This window comes from Scyliorhinus torazame, chromosome 1 (genome assembly GCF_047496885.1).
Source record: "Scyliorhinus torazame isolate Kashiwa2021f chromosome 1, sScyTor2.1, whole genome shotgun sequence".
Classification (NCBI taxonomy): Eukaryota; Metazoa; Chordata; class Chondrichthyes; order Carcharhiniformes; family Scyliorhinidae; genus Scyliorhinus; species Scyliorhinus torazame.
This window is the reverse complement of record NC_092707.1, coordinates 92425916-92445738: the sequence shown is the minus strand read 5'-3', so window position 1 is coordinate 92445738 and position 19823 is coordinate 92425916. Positions and strand designations below refer to the sequence as shown.

Sequence of the window (19823 nt, the reverse complement as noted above, 5' to 3'; positions counted from 1 at the left end):
CAGCAAATATTCTGGAAGGCTTTTTTATTATTAATTCATGGGATGTGAGCATCACTGGCAAGATAAGCATTTATTGTCCATCCCTAATTCTCTTTTAGCTATGTGGCTTGCTGAGCCATTTCAGACAGCAGTTAAATGTCAACCACATTTTGCTGTGGATCTGGAGTCATATTCAGATCAGACTTGGTAAATATGGCAGATTTCCTTCCCTAAAGCACATTCTTGAACCAGATGGGTATTTACAATAATTGTCAATGGTCTTATGATGACCATGAAACCATAAATTCTAGATTTTTACTGAATTCAAATTTTACCATCTGCCACAGTGGGGTTCAAATCCAATTCCCCAAACCATTACAAGCTGACATCGTAATGGTTGAATTGCCACAGTTGAGAGGGAAAGTAGAAGAGATATGGGGAGACAAAAATAGTTAACTCCTTCGAATGGGGGAAAATTTTACAAAAGTGATGGCAGAGATGGCATAGTAACAGCGACAGGTTGGAAGAGTGGACCCAGAAATACAAATATTGAAGGATGGAGACGAGGAATGGTAAATCGAAGAGAGCCACAGTGTGGTCTATTAATGACTAAAAAATTATGAATGGAGCTCAGGTACAGTGCACCAGGTAAAACAGACATAGGGAAATCTCAGAATAAATGGGTTAACAGTGGAGATTTAGACATGACAAGCAGGGAAACAGGAATCCTGACAGGCAAGGACCTACGTGGATTTCAAGCTGCCTGCATTTACAGCGCAAGACTTCATCACAGACTGTGGGAGAAATTGGCAACAGTGACAGGTTTAATGATTAACAAGAGGTACCCAGACCGCATCTAGGTAGCCATTTCAAGGCTGTAACCCAATACGAGTTCAAAGGGCATTCACAAAGTATTTTTAACACGATACTCAAACCTCTCAGTTCAATTACAGCCTGTAACTCATTCTCTAACATCCATTATTATGTTTGGTTCAGTCAGTAGAACAAAGGAAAGCATTATTCAACTAAAATGAAAGGTTGAAGAACAATTTTGTTTGATCACTGATTCACCTCAGATGTTGAAGAAAAACTGTAGTGGGAAAAGCAGACTTAAACCACACATTAAGTTCATTCCCACACAATATTAACACTAGGAATTCAATAAAGCATAATGGTGCAGCAGTGAAATCATTAATACAAATACCATGCCTACTTGAACTGATTGAAATATCCAGCAGCGCAATTAACAGGTTTTGTCCCTCAGCCCAGGAATTAGGCTAGAGGGAGCATTTTGACGAACTTGTTGCAGTTTTTCACAGATGTTACTAACGGAATAAAGAGGAATCAGTGGATGTCATATATTTGGATTTTCAGGGACTTCCGGTAGCGGCCATGGAGTGAGCAGTCGCACATTTGGTAGCTCCCGCTTAGGGCGGTATTTTCTGGTCTTTTCCCTGCCCAAAGACAAAGTTTTCGATGGCAAGGGGTGTAGAGTGCCTGGTGTGGCTGGTGGATGGATCCACGAACTAGGAGTGGGCCAAGAAGAAAAGAGCTGCTGGAACAGGAGTCTTCGTGATGCGCCACAGGATAAGAAGGCAGAGGGCAAGGGGGCTGCTTTGCCCGCCCAGTGGTCAATGGAGCAGCTAGTGGAGTTTTTGAATTCAACGTTCAGCCAGCAGAGGAAGGAGGCCCTGGTGGACCTGGCTAAAGTGGTGGAACCGATCAAATAGAAGATCGAGAGAGTGGAAGAGGCTGGAGTCCAAGGGCTGAGCCATTCAGAAAGTGGAGGAGGCGGTGGGGGAGCACGACGAGCAGTTGGCCTCGTTGGTGGCTGAGGTGGGAGTGATGCGGTAGACCCAAAGGAGGTTGAAGGAGAAGGTGGAGGATCTGGAGAATCGCTTCAGAAGATAAAACCTGAGGATCGTGAGGAAGTCCAAAGGTATCGAAGGTGCGGAGACCGGCACATACATGACCAAAATGTTGGAGGTCGATGGGGGAGGGGGCCTTTGACTGGCCCCTGGAGGTCGACCAAGCACACAGGGCACTGATGAGGCAGCAGGTGGGTGAGCCGCCAAGGGCGATGGTGGTGCGGTTGCATCACTTTCTGGACAAGATGATCCTTCGGTGGGTGCGGCAGACGAGGAAGTGCACCTGGGAAGGGAATGAGCTGCGGGTGTATCAGGACTTGGGTGCAGAACTGGCGAAGAGCAGGGCCGGGTTTAATCGGGTCAAGGCTGCCCTCTTCTTGAAGGGGTGAAGTTCTGAGTGCTGTACTCTGCCCGACTCTGGGTGACTTTCCAGAAGCGCGAGTACTATTTTGGCAGGCCAGAAGAGATGATGGAGTTCATGAGAGACAATGGACTGGGAGGAGAGTGAGTATATTGACCTTTGGAGGAGTTTGTACGAGTGTTTGTTTTCTGAAAAATGTTTCCCTTTGAAGGGGTTTCTGGAGGGCAAGCCTTTCATGGGGAAACATCAAGGGTGAGTGTACCTTTTGCTGCTTTTCGGGGGGGGGGGGGGGGGGGGGGGAGTGTGGATTGATGGGGGGAAAGAGGGGAATTGGGGTGGTTAGTAGGTTGGAGGCCTTGGGTTGGGGCCACCATGCCATCGGAGTGGGCTAGTTAACAGGAATGCAGTGGGGGGCTGTCAGCAGGTAGGTGTGGGGGAGGGGCTGATGTTTTGTTTAATAGTGGGAGGGGGAGAGGGTTGCTGATAAGGGTGTGGTTGGTGTGGCGCAGTTGGAAAAGGATCGATGACGGTGGACATCCGAGGGTGGGCCTGGAGGGTCGCGTGACACAGGCCAGGGACTGGCCCAAAAAAGGGGTATGGCTGACCAGGCTGAATGGGCTGGTCAAACGGTCACGTGTGTTCGCGCACCTGAGAAGTGGCCTTTTTGCAGGAGACACAATTCCTCTTCCTCTCAGGAATATACTTTAACTGTAAGGTATTTAATATCTACCTGAACATCCGTCATTGTTCACCAACTGCCCTACTACCCTCAAAGGAAAAGCACCAAATGAGGAAAAGCACCAAGAATCACAAGAGAGAGGTGGCCACGGTAGGCTGCAGGAGGGTAGGCCCTAAGGCAAAGGGGCCTTAGGGGGCCCTAAGGCAAAGGGGCCTTAGGGGGCCCTAAGGCAAAGGGGCCACAGCGAGCACCGGTTTGGGTGAGGCAGCAGATCCCAGCCTAGAAGCAGGCAATGTAGCGAACAAAAGTAAAGCAGCGGAATGAATAGATGACTTCTCAGGTTCATCAGATTTGTTCCCGGGATAGCAGGATTGTCTTTTGAAGAGAGCTCGAGGAAACTGGGCCTGTAATCTCTTGTTCAAAGAATAAGAGACGATCTCATTGAAACTTTAAAAATATTTAACATTGACAGGGTAGATTCAGGTAAGATGTTTCCCCTGATTGAGAGACGAGAACCAGAGGACACAATTTAGCACAGTGGTTAGCACTGCTGCTTCTTCGCGCCAGGGTCCCAGGTTTGATTCCCGGCTTGGCTCACTGTCTGTGTGGAGTCTGCACGTTCTCCCGGTGTCTGCGTGGGTTTCCTCCGGGTGCTCCAGTTTCCTCCCACAAGTCCTGAAAGACGTGCTGCTAGGTAATTTGGACATTCTGAATTCTCCCTCTGTGTACCCGAACAGGTGCCGGAATGTGGCGACTAGGGGATTTTCACAGTAACTTCATTGCAGTGTAAATGTAAGCCTACTTGTGACAATAAAGATTATTATTATTATATAGCTGAACCAGGTCAGTTTCTGGTTCAAGGTAATCCTGTCCCGGATGTTGATTGTGGGGGATTCAATGATGGTAGTGCCACTGAATGTTATGGGGAAATGGCTGGATTATATCTCATTGAAGATAATAATTGATTGGCATTTCTGAAGCACAATTGCCACTTGCTGTTTATCAGCCCAACCCTGAATATTGTCCAGGTCTTGCTTCATAAGGGCACAGACTGCTTCAGTATCTGAGGAGTTGTGAATAATACTGAACACACCAGTGAACATCCCCAGTTCTGGTCTTATGAGGGAAGAAAGTCATTGATGAAGCAGCTGAAGATGGTTGGGCCAAGGACACTGTCTTGAGGCACACCTGCGGTAATGCCCTGGGACTAAGATGTTTGGGCTTCCGACAACCACAACCATCTTCCTTTGTGCTAGGTATGACTCCAACCGGTGAAGAATGTTTTCCCCCAATTCCCATTGACTCCAATTTTCCAGGGCTCGGTCAAATGCTGTCTTGATGTCAAGGACAGTCATTCTCAACCCACCTCCTGAGTTCAGCTCTTTTGTCCATGTTTGGACCAAGGTTGCAGTGCAGTCAGAAACCAAGTCACCCTGACAGAATCCAAACTGAGCAGGTTATTGCTGTTTAAGTGCTGCTGATAACACCAAACTTCCACACTTTGGTGTTCGAGAGGACAGTACCGACTTCACACATGATGATTGAGAAGGCAGTAACTGGCAGGATTAAATTAGTCCTGCCTTTTATGGGCAGGATATGCCTGCATAATTTTCCACATTATCGGGTAGATGCAGTGTTGTAACTATACTGGAATAGGTTGGCTAGGGGTGAGGCTAGTTCTGAAGCACAAATCTTCAGTACTAATGCTAGAATGCTGTCAGCGCCCATTTCCTTTTCTGTATCCAGTATTTTCAGCCCATTTTTGATAATCATGTGGAGTGAATCAAATTGGCCAAAGACTGGCATCAATCATGCTGGGACCCTCATGAGAGGGCTGAGATGAATCACCCACTCAACACGTCTGGCTGAAGATGTTTGCAAATGTTTCAGCCTTGTCTTTTGCACTGATTTGTTGGGCTACTCATCATTTAAGATGGGGATATTTCTGTAGCCTCCTCCTTCTGTTCGTGGTTTGATTGTCCATCACCATTCACGACTGGATCTGGCAGGACCTGAGCTTTGATCTGATCAGTTGGTTGTAGGACCGCTTAGCACTGTCTATTGCATGCTGCTTCCGCTCTATGGCATGCAAACTGTCCTGCGTTGTAGCCTCATTAGGTTAAAAGTTCATTGTTAGGTCTCCCTGGTGCTGTTCCTGGCAGGCTCTCTTACACTCTGCATGGAACCAAGTTTGATATTTTGGTGGATGGTAATGGTGGGGTAAAGGATATGTCGGGCCATGAGGTTACAGACTGTAGTCGAGTACAATTCTGCTCCTGCTGAAGGCCCACAGTACCTCATGGATGTCCTTAATCTTTCGCAATTAGCACTGTGGTAGTGCCACATAACACAATGGGAGAACATAAGAACATAGGAACGAGGCAATTCAGCCCCTCAAGCCTACCGCATCATTCAACATGATCATGGCTGATATCACCTCGGCCTCATCTCCATCTTCCTGCCCGCTGCCCATAACCCTTCATCCCACTACTAATTCAAGACCTATCTATCGCCTCCTTAAACTTGTTTAGTGTTCCAACATCCACTGCACTCCGGGGCAGAGAATTCCATAGATTAACAACCCTTTGAGTGAAGTAATTCCTCCCCATTTCTATTTTAAATCTGCCATCCCTTAGCCTAAGACAAGGGCCTCTCATTCTCGAGTGTCCAACAAGGGGAAACATCTGCTCTATGTCTACCCTGTCAATCCCATTTAGCATCTTATTTAACTCAGCTAGATCTCCTCCCATTCTTCTAAACTCCACCGAGTATGGGCCTAAACTGTTCAATCTCTCCTCATAAGACAAGTCCTTCATCCCTGGAATCAATCTAGTGAACCTTCTCTGAGCTGCCACTAATATATTTGCATCCTTCCTCAAGTAAGGGGACCAAAACTGTGTGGAGTACTCCAGATGCAGTCTCACCAATGCCCTATATGGTTGCAACAACACCTCCCTACTTTTATACTCTATTCCATGCTGCACCTGCATACTACCTTTCTGTGATTCATGCAGGACACCCAGATTCCTCTGCACTGAAACACTGAGTTTTTTCTCCGTTTAGATGTGAAGTTGCCTTTTTATTCCTCTGACCAAAATGGATAACCTCATCCTTTTTTTTTAATAAACATTTTATTGAGGTATTTTTGGTATTGTATCAAAATAAACAATGTACATGAAACTATAAACTTAGTGCAAAAGCCGTCTCCCTTCCTTACATGTCCCACCTTTATTTACCCCCTACTCTAAGCTAAACTAACCCGCCCCCCCCCCCCCCCCACTTCTGCTGACGATTAATTTTCCGCAAAGAAGTCGACGAACGGTTGCCACCTACGGGCGAACCCTAACATTGACCCTCTCAAGGCGAACTTGATTTTCTCCAAACAGAGAAAGCTAGCCATGTCCGATAGCCAGGTCTCCAACTTCGGGGGCTTTGAGTCCCTCCAAGCTAATAGTATCCGTCTCCGGGCTACCAGGGAAGCAAAGGCTGCCTCTTTCTCTTCCTAGATTCCCGGGTCTTCCGACATCTCGAAAATCACCACCTCTGGACTCAGTGCCACCCTTGTTTTTAACACCGTGGACATGACATCTGCAAACCCCTGCCAAAATCCCCTAAGCTTCGGACATGTCCAGAACATGTGGACATGGTTCGCTGGTCCTCCCGCACATTTTGCACACCGGTCTTCCACCCCAAAGAATCTGCTAATCTGGGCAACTGTCATGTGAGCCCGATGAACGACCTTGAATTGTATCAGGCTGAGCCTGGCACATGTTGCGGACACGTTGAATCTACTCAACGCGTCCGGCAATAGACCATCCTCTATCTCTCCTCCCAGCTCCTCCTCCCACTTGCGCTTCAGCTCCTCGGTCTGCGTCTCCTCTGACCACACAAGTTCCTTGTAAATGTCAGAGACGCTCCCTTCTCCTACCCACCCTCTGGAAACTACCCTGTCCTGAATCCCCCTTAGCGGTAGGAGCGGGAAGGTTGACACCTGTTTACGTAGGAAGTCCCGCACCTGCAGATACCCGAAATTGTTTCCCCACGCCTACCCAAACTTCTCTCCTCCAGCGCCCTCATACTCGGAAAGCTCCCCTCTATTTTAAAATATATATATATTTATTAAAGTTTTACAACACCACAATTTTTTCCCCTTACACACAATAACCCCCCCCCCGTAACAAAATAACACGAAATCGCACTGAGCAAGATATATACATGGCAAAATGGTATATTTACATAGCTTTATACACTGGCTCTCTCCTGCACGTGCCAGTTTCCCCCACCCTTCATGATATCTCCTGCCCATCCATCCCCCCAAGCAATCCCCCATTCCCCCCCCCCCCTCCCGTCCCAAGACGTCCGCCCCCCCCCCCCCCCCCCCCCCCCAGGGTTGCTGCTGCTGCTGACCGATCTTCCTCTAACGCTCCGCGAGACAGTCTAAGAACGGTTGCCACCGCCTGTAGAACCCCTGCGCAGACCCTCTCAAGGCAAACTTTATCCTCTCCAGCTTTATGAACCCAGCTATGTCGTTTATCCAGGCCTCCACGCTAGGGGGCTTCACTTCCTTCCACATTAGCAAGATCCTTGGCCGGGCTACTAGGGACGCAAAGGCCAGAATGCCAGCCTCTTTCGCCTCCTGCACTCCCGGCTCGTCCACTACTCCAAATATTGCTAGCCCCAGCTTGGCTTGACCCGGACTTTCACCACCTGGGATATTACTCCCGCCACTCCTCTCCAGAACCCCTCCAGTGCCGGGCATGACCAAAACATATGGACATGGTTCGCCGGGCTCCCTGAGCACCTTCCACATCTGTCCTATACCCCAAAGAACCTACTCAACCTCGCCCCCATCAAGTGCGCTCTGTGAACCACCTTAAATTGTATCAGGCTGAGCCTGGCACACGAGGACGAGGAATTAACCCTACCCATGGCATCAGCCCACAGACCTTCCTCGATCTCCTCCCCCAGCTCCTCCTCCCATTTACCCTTCAACTCTTCTACTCCCGCTTCCCCCTCTTCTTTCATCTCTTGGTGTATTGCCGACACCTTGCCCTCCCCGACCCATACACCCGAGATCACCCTGTCTTGAATTTCTTGTGCCGGGAGCAACGGGAATTCCCTGACCTGTCGCCTCACAAAGGCCCTCACCTGCATATATCTAAAAGCATTTCCCAGGGGAGGGGTAACTTAAACTTCTCCTCCAGTGCCCCTAGGCTCGCAAATGTTCCGTCAATGAACAGGTCCCCCATTCTTCTAATCCCCCCCCCCCCCCGATGCCAGCCCTGGAACCCCCCCGTCCATATTCCCCGGGACAAACCGGTGGTTACCCCTGATCGGGGACCACACCGAGACTCCCACTGCACCCCTGTGCCGTCTCCAATGGCCCCAGATCCTTAACGTTGCTGCCACCACCGGGCTCGTGGTATACTTTGACGGCGAGAACAGCAGCGGTGCCGTCACCAACGCCCCCAAGCTCGTTCCTTTACAGGACGCCATCTCCATCCTCTTCCATGCCGCCCCCTCTCCCTCCATGACCCACTTGCGGATCATCGCCACATTTGCTGCCCAGTAGTAGCTCCCTAGGTTTGGCAGCACCAACCCTCCTCGGTCCCTACTGCGTTCCAGGAACCCTCTCCTTACCCTCGGGGTCTTATTCGCCCACACAAACCCCATAATACTCCTACCTACTCTCTTTAAAAAGCCCTTGGTGATCACGATGGGAAGGCACTGAAACACAAACAGAAATCTCGGAAGGACCACCATTTTGACCGACTGCACTCTACCCGCCAGCGAGAGCGGTAAAATGTCCCATCTTTTGAAGTCCTCCTCCATTTGGTCCACCAACCTCATCAGATTCAGTTTATGTAGGGTCCCCCAACTCCTGGCTATCTGGATCCCCAGATACCGAAAACTCCCCGCCGCCCTCCTCAGCCGTAGGTCCCCTATCCCTCTTTCTTGGTCCCTTGCCTATAATACAAAGAGCTCACTCTTCCCTACATTGAGCTTATAGCCCGAAAACTCCCCAAACTCCTTCAGAGTCTGCATGACCTCCACCATCCCCTCCATTGGGTCCGCCACGTACAGCAACAGGTCATCCGCCTATAGCGACACCCGATGCTCTTCTCCCCCTCGGACCACCCCCCTCCATTTATTCGACTCCCTCAGTGACATGGCCAAGGGTTCGATCGCCAATGCAAACAACAGGGGGGACAGGGGGCACCCCTGCCTCGTTCCTCGGTACAGCCGAAAGTACTCCGACCTCCGCCGGTTCGTCACTACACTCGCCACCGGGGCTCTGTAAAGGAGCTTAACCCAGCTGATAAACCCTCCCCCTAACCCAAACCCACGCAGCACCTCCCAGAGGTACTCCCACTCTACTCGGTCAAAGGCCTTTTCCGCGTCCATAGCTGCCACTATATCCGCCTCTCCCTCCTCCGATGGCATCATTATCACGTTTAAGAGCCGCCGCACATTAGTGTTTAATTGCCTGCCCTTTACGAATCCCGTCTGGTCCTCATGGATCACCCCCGGGACACAGTCCTCAATCCTCATGGCCAGCACTTTTGCCAATAACTTAGCGTCCACATTGAGGAGCGAAATCGGCCTGTACGATCCACATTGCAGTGGGTCCTTGTCCAGCTTTAGAATCAAGGAAATTGTCGCTTCCGACATTGTCGGGGGCAGGGTCCCCTCCTCTCTTGCCTCGTTAAAGGTCCTCACTAGTAGCGGGGCCAACATGTCTACGTACTTTCTGTAGAACTCCACCGGGAACCCGTCCGGCCCCGGGGCCTTCCCCACCTGCATACTCCCAAAACCCTTGCTCAGCTCCTCCAACCCGATTGGTGCCCCCAAACCAGCCACCTCTTGCTCCTCCACCCTCGGGAACCTCAGTTGGTCTTGGAATCGTCTCATCCCCTCTTCCCCCACTGGGGGCTGGGATCTGTACAGCGCTTCATAGAAGGCCTTGAATACCTTGTTTATTTTTGTTACACTCCGAACCGTGGCTCCCCTTCCATCTTTGATTTCCCCCTATTTCCCTCGCTGCCATCCTCTTACAGAGCTGGTGTGCCAGCATCCAACTAGCCTTTTCCCCGTACTCTTAGGTCGCCCCCTGCGCCTTCCTCCACTGTGCCTCCGCCTTCCCCGTGGTCAACAGGTCAATCTCCGTCTGGAGCCGTCGTCTTTCCCCAAGTAATCTTTCCTCCGGGGCCTCTGCGTATCTCCTGTCCACTCTCAAAATCTCCCCCACTAACCTCTCCCTTTCCATGCCCTCTGTCTTCTCCCTATAAGCCCTGATGGAGATTAGCTCTCCCTTGATCACCGCCTTCAACGCCTCCCATACCACCCCCACTTGCACCTCCCCGTTGTCGTTGGCCTCCAAGTACCTTTCGATACACCCCCTCACCTTCCCACACACCACCTCATCTGCCAGCAGTCCCACATCCAGCCGCCACAGCGGGCGTTGGTCCCTCTCCTCTCCCAGCCCCATTTCCACCCAGTGCGGGGCGTGGTCCGAAACGGCTATGGCCGAATACTCCGCCCCCTCCACCCTTCCCTCCTTTCTTCCCGCGCTTTCCAAAGCCTGCCACGCCCCCTCTGGCGCAGCTCCTGTCGCGGCCTTGTCTCTCTCCCCCAGCCCATATAACATTTCCTGCGCGTGATTGACCCCCTATATACAACGACCATCACACATCAACCCTCAAACACCCCCCACCCTCACAAACCCTCAGTTAGAGTCCAACTTTTCAGCTTGTATAAAGGTCCACGCCTCTTCAGGCGTTTCGAAGTAGTAGTATTGGTCCTTGTATGTAACCCACAGTCGCGCCCACAGGCTGCAGCATTCCAAATTTCACTCCTTTCCGATGCAGCACCGCTTTGGCCCGGTTGAAACCCGCTCTCCGCTTAGCAACCTCCGTGTTCCAGTCCGGGTATATTCGGATCTCTGCCTTGTCCCACTTGCTGCTCCGCTCCTTCTTGGCCCATTTCAGGACCCTCTCTCTGTCCGTGAACCGGTGAAATCTCACCACCATCGCCCTTGGCGGCTCATTTGCCTTGGGCTTCTTCGCCAGCACCCGGAGTGCCCCGTCCAGCTCCAGCGACCTCGAAGGGGCCTCCGCGCCCATCATCGCCCCGATCATCATGCCCGCATATGCCGCGGCATCGGCCCCCTCCACTCCTTCTGGGAGACCCAGGATCCACAGATTATTTCTCCTCGACCTGTTCTCCAGGTCTTAGAGTCTTCCCGCCCACTTCTTGTGTAGCGCCTCGTGCCGCTCCACTCTCACCGCCAGGCCCAAGAGCTCGTCCTCATTCTCACTACCTCTTTTCTGTACCTCCTGGATCTTCACCTCGTGGGCCTTCTGGGTTATCCCCAGTCCTTCAATTACCACCAGCATAGGCGCCAGCATCTCCTTGCGCAGCTCCTCGAAGCAGCGCTTGATGAATTCCTGCAGCTCCGGCCCGCACTCCGCTTTGTCCCCGGCCGCCGCCATTTTGATTTTTTTCCCTCGCTTCTCCCGCTGCTCCAACACCGCTTTTTTGGCTGTTGCACTTCTGGTCCGGTCCATAAAAGTTGGAGGGGGACCTCTCTCTTCACTTCCCCACGGGCTGCCGTCAAAAAAATTCCGTTGGGGCTCCTCCAATGAGCCCGAAAGTCCGTAGTAGCGGGAGCTGCCGAATCGTGCGGCTTAGCTCCGCATTGCCACAACCAGAAGTCAAAAGCTCCCCTCTATAAACATATCCCCCAACCTCTCAATCCCTGCTCGCCGCCATATCAGGAACCCCCCCCCCATCCATACTTCCCGGGGCAAACCGGTGATTACTACAGATTGGGGACCAGACCGATGCTCCCTCTGCTCCCACATGTCTCCTCAATTGCCCCCAGACTCTCAGGGCCGCCACCACCACGGGGCTGGTGGAGTACCGTGCCGGCGGGAACAGCAGAGGTGCAGTTACCAACGCCCCAGGCTAGTGCCCTTGCATAAAGCCGCCTCCATACGCTCCCATGCCGACCCCTCCCCCACCACCCACTTCCTGATCATGGCTATATTCGTCACCCAATAATAGTTACTAAAATTTGGCAGTGCCAGCCCGCCCTCTCCCCGACTCCGCTCAAGCGGGGTCTTGCCCGTCCAAACAAAGCCAGTGATCGCTTTTTTGACCGATAACCTCATCCTTATTCACATCAAATTCCATCTATCAAATTTTGGCCCACTCACCTAACATATCCATATCCATTTGTAAATTTCTTACTTCCTCAGTACAACTTGCTTTCCCACTTATTTTGATGTAATCTACAAATTTGGCTATCGTAAATTCTATCTCTGCATCCAAATCGTTAATATAGATTTGTGAATAGTTGGGGCCCGAGGATTGAACCCTGTGGCACACCACTAGTTACAGCTTTCCGACCAGAAAAAGACACATTTATCCCCACTTTTTGCTTCGGTTGGTTGGCCAATCCTTTATCCAAGATAGTATATTACCCCTATCCCAGAGGGATCTTACTGTATTAAAAATGTTTGCTCCACCCTATCAAATGCCTTTTGGAAGTCCAGATGCACTATATCTATAGGACCCTCATTACCTACTTTGTTTGTTACATTTTCAAACAACTACAAATCAGTCAGACATGATTTCCCCTTCATAAAACCATGTTGATTCTGATGGATTGCATTCTGACTTTCCAAATGTCCCGTTACTACTTCCTTAATAATGATTCCATCAATTTCCCAATGACAGGCGTTAAACGAACTGGTCTAACTTTTTCCCTTTTTGAATGGGGTGCTATATTAGACCGTTCCAGAATCCAGGGAATTTTGGAATATTATAACCAATTCCTCAACTATCTCGACTGCCACTTCCCTAAGACCATAGGACGCAGGGCATCAGGCCCTGGGGATTTGTCGGTCTTTAATCCCAATAGTTCGCTCAGTACTTTCTCCCTAGTGATGCCGATTGTTTTAAGTTCCTCCATTTCAACAACCTCTGCATTACCTGTAACTATCAGAATGGTTGTAGTGTCCTCCACCATGAAAACCGAGGCAAAATATTGATCTTGTGCTTCTGCCACTTCTGTGTTTCTTATTATTAACTCCCCAGTATTATCCTCCAAGGGACCATCCTGGACCTTCGCTACTTTCTTTCTTTTTATATACTTATAGAATCTTTTGCTGTCTATTTTTATACTTTGCACGAGATTGATTTCATAATTTACCTTTGCTCTTTTCCATTACTTTTTTGTTCGTCTTTTAAAGTTTGCCAATCCTCCAGCCTGCCACTGACCTTTGCCTTTATGTTATATTTAACTTTCTTGCTTAGCCACAGATGCATTTCTCTCCCCCCCCCCCCCCCCCCCCACCCACCCCCCCTCCTTATAATCTTTCTTTCTCTCTGGAATATATTTTAGATGGGAGGAATTGATTATATCCTTAAGTGTAGCCCCTTGATTGGACAAGACTTTGTGAGTCTGCAGTGGTCACTCCTACCTACTCTCATGGATCTGCTTTAAGTAGACTAGTGGGCATAGTGGGTTTTCCCTCGTGTTGGTTCCTTCACCACCCACCATGGGCCCAGTTGGCCAAAACGCCCTTTAGCATTCAGATAGGTTGTTCAGTAGCGGTGCTACGATGCCACTTTTGCCAATGGACATTGAAGTTCCCCATTCTAGAGTACATTATTACCATTGATGTTTCCCCCAGGTGGTCTTCAATGTGGAGGTGTACTGAGGTGTATTCAGCTGAGTAAGAGTAATAAATTGGAATCAGTGGGAGTTTTACTTGTCCACATTTGGCCTGATGCCATGGGACCCAGAGTCAATGTTGAGGACACCCAGGGCAACTCCATTCTAACTGCATACCACTGTGATGCTGCCTCTGCCCAGTCCATCTTGCTGTGGATCAGGCATATCCAGTGATGGCGGTGTCTGGGACATTGGCTGTAAAGTATGATCCGGTGAGTATGACTTTGTCAGGTTGTTGACTAATCTGTGGTACAGTTCTCCCCATTTTGACACAAGTTCCCAAATGTTAGTAAGAAGGATTTTGCGGCGTCAACAGCACTGAGTGTACCGTTTTCATTGCCAAGTAGTCCATCCATTTTTATTCCTTTTTGACTTTCTGTAGCTGATACTACGAGTGGCTTGCTAGGCCATTTCAGAAGGCTTTTGAAGAGTCAACCACATTTATGTTGTTGCTTAATATTCAGGAACTCCCTACAGCCAAACAGATAGCAAGCCTAACCACACTTAACAAACATTATTAAAATAATCTTCAGCTGGCTGATCACCAAGATCTGAGCATAGCTATACATAGACACCGTGCTAGTGGTTTCCATTGAAAACTTCAACCTTGAACTGTGACACATGCGCGAAAAGCTGAAATAAAGATGTAAACAATTTATTTCTTCATCAGTTTTTTTTTAATATAAATTTTTTAGAGTACCCAATTCTTTTTTTCCCAATTAAGGGGCAACTTAGCGTGGCCAATTCACCTACCCTGCACATCTTTTTGGGTTGTGGGGGTGAGACCCACGCACACGCGGGGAGAAGTTGCAAACTCCACACGGACAGTGACCTGGGCCAGGATTGAACCCGGGTTCATGGCAGCATGAGGCAGCAATGTAAACCACTGCACCGCCGTGCTGCTCCTTTTCTTGATCAGTCATGTCGGTAGAAGTCAGCTCACCACTGGTTCAAGTTTTATTCTGTTGACACAGAAGTGCACCAGCATCATATAAAGCATGTTTGCTTTGTGTTATGGCTAACACTGTAATGTCTATAGGCAGGGTGTTCTTACCCTTAGTACATTTCACAAACAGCTGCATTCCTTCTCTTATCAAAAAATCAAATATTATACACTGCCAAGTGAACCACACCCAGGTTCCATAGCTGCACTCCCAAGTACTGTACATGTATTGCTTGTTAATTCATGCAGGGAAAATGAATGAGGCCTCGGGCCCCAAGGAGAGAGGCAGTGGGGGTGGAGAAGCACAAGAGTGCACAAGCCACATTTTCACACACATAAGCCAAATCGAAAAACAAGTGAATGACAGAGAAAGAAAAAAGATGGCCTTGCAGATCTGAATCTCCATACAAAGAGAACATACATTCTGTCATACATGGGCATCCCTTACACCGACAGAAACTATGCCACTCACAATCAATCATTGCTCCCGTGATAACTAAACCTTTTCAGTATATGCTCAGTTGATTGTTTGAAGAAATATAACCCAGCTAAACACATTTCAGCTGGTTAGTCTGTGTCACTATTTTTCTCACCTTGGTAGCAAGTGTCATAGTGCATCAGACCAAAGAAAACAGTTTCTAAGTTTAAGAACTCAAAAGATATGTTCCGCTACTAGTTTAGATAGGTATGCGTACATGTTACCAACCAAGACCACTACAAAAAAAGAACAAATACAACACTTAAATAAAACCATGGAGCCTCCTGCAGTCATTGCTCAACTTCAGTTTAAAAATCACCTAATTCATGCGAATCCATGAAATTTGATGTTCAGGTACAGGGTAAAATCTTATTCTGCAAGGCAACCCCCTCCCTGCCTAGTTAGGGCAGTTCTCTGCTTTCAAATTCACTGAACTCATTATATTCCAGAGACAGAACACTGCCTTCTACAACATTTCTCGTAGTGCAGCAATGTTCGCATGCAACAAGGTTAATTTCACAATCTTGCAACAATAAAACAGGGTCAAGCAAGGAATAGATAGATATCTCCATAAATAATAATGTTGCAGCAAGAAAGCAGACAGATAGCATTTCAGATCGGCTTATTGCAAGGCATGATGTTATTCATATTCCAGGCATTTTGTGGTTATGTGGGGTGACCGGTTTGCCTAATGAAACATAGCATCAAATATGAAAATGTATACATCAGGGAAATAAATTAACAGGATGTTTTCACACAGCTGCTACAAGCTCACTTAGAAAGACACTCAAACTCGGCAGGAAATTGCACATTGATGAGAATCCAAAAGCAGAAACCATCAAACATGGGTCAGCAGTTCAAACAGAACAAGCCCCATGGCATATTTAATTATCATTTTTCCTCCCACTCGGAGGTACAATATCAGATGCATGATAACTGAGTCAGAGCTGTACAGTGATTTGTCTTTTTAGGTCTCAGGACTTTCAGACAACACTTGCATTGAACAAGTGGCAATGAAAATTGCTACAGCCAATGTATTATGAGTAGTATATATTCTACAATAAAATACAGCTTACATGATTCATTTTATGTTTCTTCCAGACTAAAAAGCATAGCTGCCAACAGAGTTAAGCTCCCCCATCCTGAACAGGCTGCACAGCAACTTTGGCTGTGAGCTGCGACAGTGAGAAATGTATTCTGGTCTGTAGCAGTCAATGTTCACTCCGGGGCCTGCCATCCTCATAACTAGTATTTTAAGTTGTCACTGAAGAGAAAAGCAGTCCTGTATTAGTAAGTGACTTAATTTCCCAGACCTTCCCTGGTCAGCAGCTCTGAAATTCATTAGACTCGCTCCAAGGAAATAGTTCTGCTAAGTTAAGAAGCTGGTGTGTAACTTCAGCTAAACTCCAGCCTCAGTTTTAACTGTTTTCACAAGGTATTCCCTTGTGCTAACAGTGATGGGACTGATTCTATCACCAACCAACAAGAAAACAGTGCTAACTGAATGCTGTTTCCTGCTCTGCATATGGGCCAATACATGCAATACCTAAACATCATGGAGACAATGGCAGCCTCAACACACAAACAAGAAGTTGCACCACTGAATGATTAAACTCAGCTACAAATGCTGTTTTCAGCTTGTGCTCACGCAATGGTTATTTTTTGGGGAGGGCATGGATGGAAGGGGGAAGGAGCCTTTCATCGTTCTTGATTCCAAAACATGTACCAATGGAGCAAAGATCATGAGCTGCATCACAGCTCATCTTATGATGCAGCTGAAAGAGTCCAGCTGTAAATGTCAGTAGCGGTTCTCAGACACTAGGGCTATTTTCCAGATGGACGCAGGTAGCTCACAAATGATAGGCAGTGGGTTTTGCCTAATATGAGATGTAAAGTTCCAATGCATCGTCCTGTTTGGAGTTCAACTGCTGCAGTATTGCCAGTAAGGCAAAAAGTGGCAATTTGTACAGGCTATGATTGCTATCCTACAACACCTCCAACATGCAGGAAACTGTCTTGCAATGTGTCACCGAGCAATCACAAAGAAAACAAAACCATATCCTCTGTTCCATAACTGAGCACATTCTGCCTCTACTTCTAATAGTCCTCACCTCAAAAATAGAGAGCTGGGAAGTAAACCGCTATCCATTTAACTCAGACCTGCCTGTTTTTCACAGACCCACTGTTTGAAAGAAAATTTGCATCCAGTAAACATCAGGACCCAAGGCAACATTTTTAGTCAGTGCTCTCCACTGTCCAATACACAGCCTTACTGCTACACAGGGCAGATTGGTAGCTGTAAAGAAACAGACTTTTGTTGGAGAGGGAATACTATAAAAGGCAAAGTGGGCATTGTGCAACTTTAAATACGGCTAGCACATATTGTGAACAAGTTTTGTGCTACAACAGTTTCCTGATTTCCATAAAAAGTTTTCCAAGAGAGCAGCAGACTGGGAACTCATCCAGGTTTACCATCCCCAAGACAGCAGATGAAGGACAGCTGTGATTAGCTGAGGTTTGATCACTACATTCTCTCTGAATCATTTCACCACTGATACAAATCTTCAAATATTAACTCCCAATGTTTTCTAGCACACACTGGGCCAGGCTGTACGCTAATGGCTACTGAAATGAAGTGCAGATTCAAAACTACACTGCACCGCTTCCAGGTATTCACTGCTCCAACTTGAGCCAGTACACTGCACCGCTCCCAGGTATTCACTGCTCCAACTTGAGCCGGCGGAAGCATCTCCAATCTGGTAAAGTTTCTGGGTTACTCTGTTATTTTCCACTCGGTTCCTCTGAATTTCCTGGACCATGTACTGGAGACAAGTATTTCTACTCGCCCAAAAACCTTCTAGGCATCCCCCATCACATCAATATATACAAGAAAGTTAAGGATTCCACCACATGCTCACGTTAAAGACCTATGTCTCTCCCCAATGCATGCTATAAAATATTGGCCAAGATTTGTCTCCAGACTTGATGCAGTCATAATGGAATGGTCCACACAAAACAAATACTCTATAAGCCTCTTACAGGATACCACTGAGTCACCACTGCAATAACAACAAAATGATTGGTAATCGCCCATGATTCAGAAAAGACATTTGATTGGCTGGAGCAGAAACTTGTCTTTGCAACATTCATGACTGTACGAACACATTCAGGAAGTGAATCACAAGCTTGTATCCACTGCCCACAATCACAATGTGCACCATTGGCCTCAGTTCCCCGGCAGTCTTCCGAGAGATCGAACAGAGATATATTCCAGTGACCCACCTCTTTGCCTGGTCATAAAACTGCGGTAACATGTACCAAAGTGAACCCAGCATCCATGATACACGCAGAAGGAACTTTACACGGCATACCAGTAAGCATAATCAACTAGACAAGTCTCTCTCCAACAACTTAAAACACCTGAAACTTTCAGGTGTGGGCTCAGCTACTCGAAGCACAGGATATCGTCATACAAATATGGAATCCTATCCCTTCATAAAGAGGCCGATTCGAAATACATACAATACTGAAGCTAATGATCCTATACAAGGAAGCTTCACCCTGCCTATTACTAACCAATATGCACAGCAACCTAACAGGTCAGAGCTACCTAATCACGCTATTCCTGTTTAAGAGTAAATACAATGTAGGTGAGATTCTTCCCAAGATTTCCATCCTTTGGATGTTGATTTCCATTCTCCCTCACGCCCCAAATGGCGATGCAGCTGTTTATTTCGACAGTGATGCAAGATCAGGAACTCAGCATCACGAAGATAGACACAAAATCAGTCCCATCGCATCTTGTTGCTGCTCACTTTCGTATCACATGCACAATTTGCTGGTTCCTTCACAGAATGACTACCTCCATCTAGAGCAAGAAAGCTGTTCTGCAGTGTTAAGATTTTGGTTAAGATACTCAGCAACTGAATTAGTTTCTTAGAATTTATAGAGCAACTCAACTTCTTCCCAAAAGGGGATGGTGCAGGCGATCAAAATGAACGTATTACCCGGGTTCCTTTTCCTGTTTAGATCCATCCGATCTACATCCCCAAAGCCTTTTTCAACTCACTGGACAAACTGATTATGGCGCACGGGGCAGGGACCACAGAGAGAGTAAAGGAGTGGATAAAGGGGCCGGAAGCAGAGTGGGTGCTTACGGAGGAGGGCTCCTGCAGAGGGACCTCCCTCCAGGCCCTAGACAAAGCGGCACTCCCATCCCCACCTAACAAGACCAGTGGTGGTGTGGGGGCAGGTGCAACAACAACCTGAAAACCTGAACCAAAGGGAAGAAAAGCAAAAGAACATCCAGTGGGAAGCGAAACGCAGGGGACCACAATCGCCACTGCAAACATTGTAAGGAGGGAATTTTAAAAAGAGGAAACTGTGATGTATCTATGTAAATAGTCGAAGCCCCTGTGTAAATATTTTTTGTTTTACTTTTTATTTTCTCTTTAACTCCCACTGTTTGTTCATATTTGTATTTGTCTTGAATACCAAAAACTCGGAGCAGTGGACATGGGGATGGTTATTGGGACTGTTATAGAGTGTTATGATTATGCATCTTATTTAAATCCATTACTGATGTCATCAGTAAGTGCTGTGACGTCTTTAGTTGTTGTTACCTGTGACTATATTTTAAACGTAGTTATTTTTATATATATTAAACATGATCGACTACAATTTTTGTGGTCAAGTTACTACAAGGACAAAGAACTGTGATTGGTTTGTTAACCAGTAATTGGCTTGTCGTGCCAAATATCAAATAAACTAAAGG

The 19823-nt window shown here is 47.7% G+C and overlaps 1 protein-coding gene across 10 annotated transcripts in view; it reads right to left on the bottom strand.

Moving 5' to 3' along the window:
- Positions 1 to 19823, bottom strand: part of LOC140409981 (paxillin-like) — a 251482-nt gene that overhangs the window by 115112 nt on the left and 116547 nt on the right. The window lies entirely within an intron of this gene.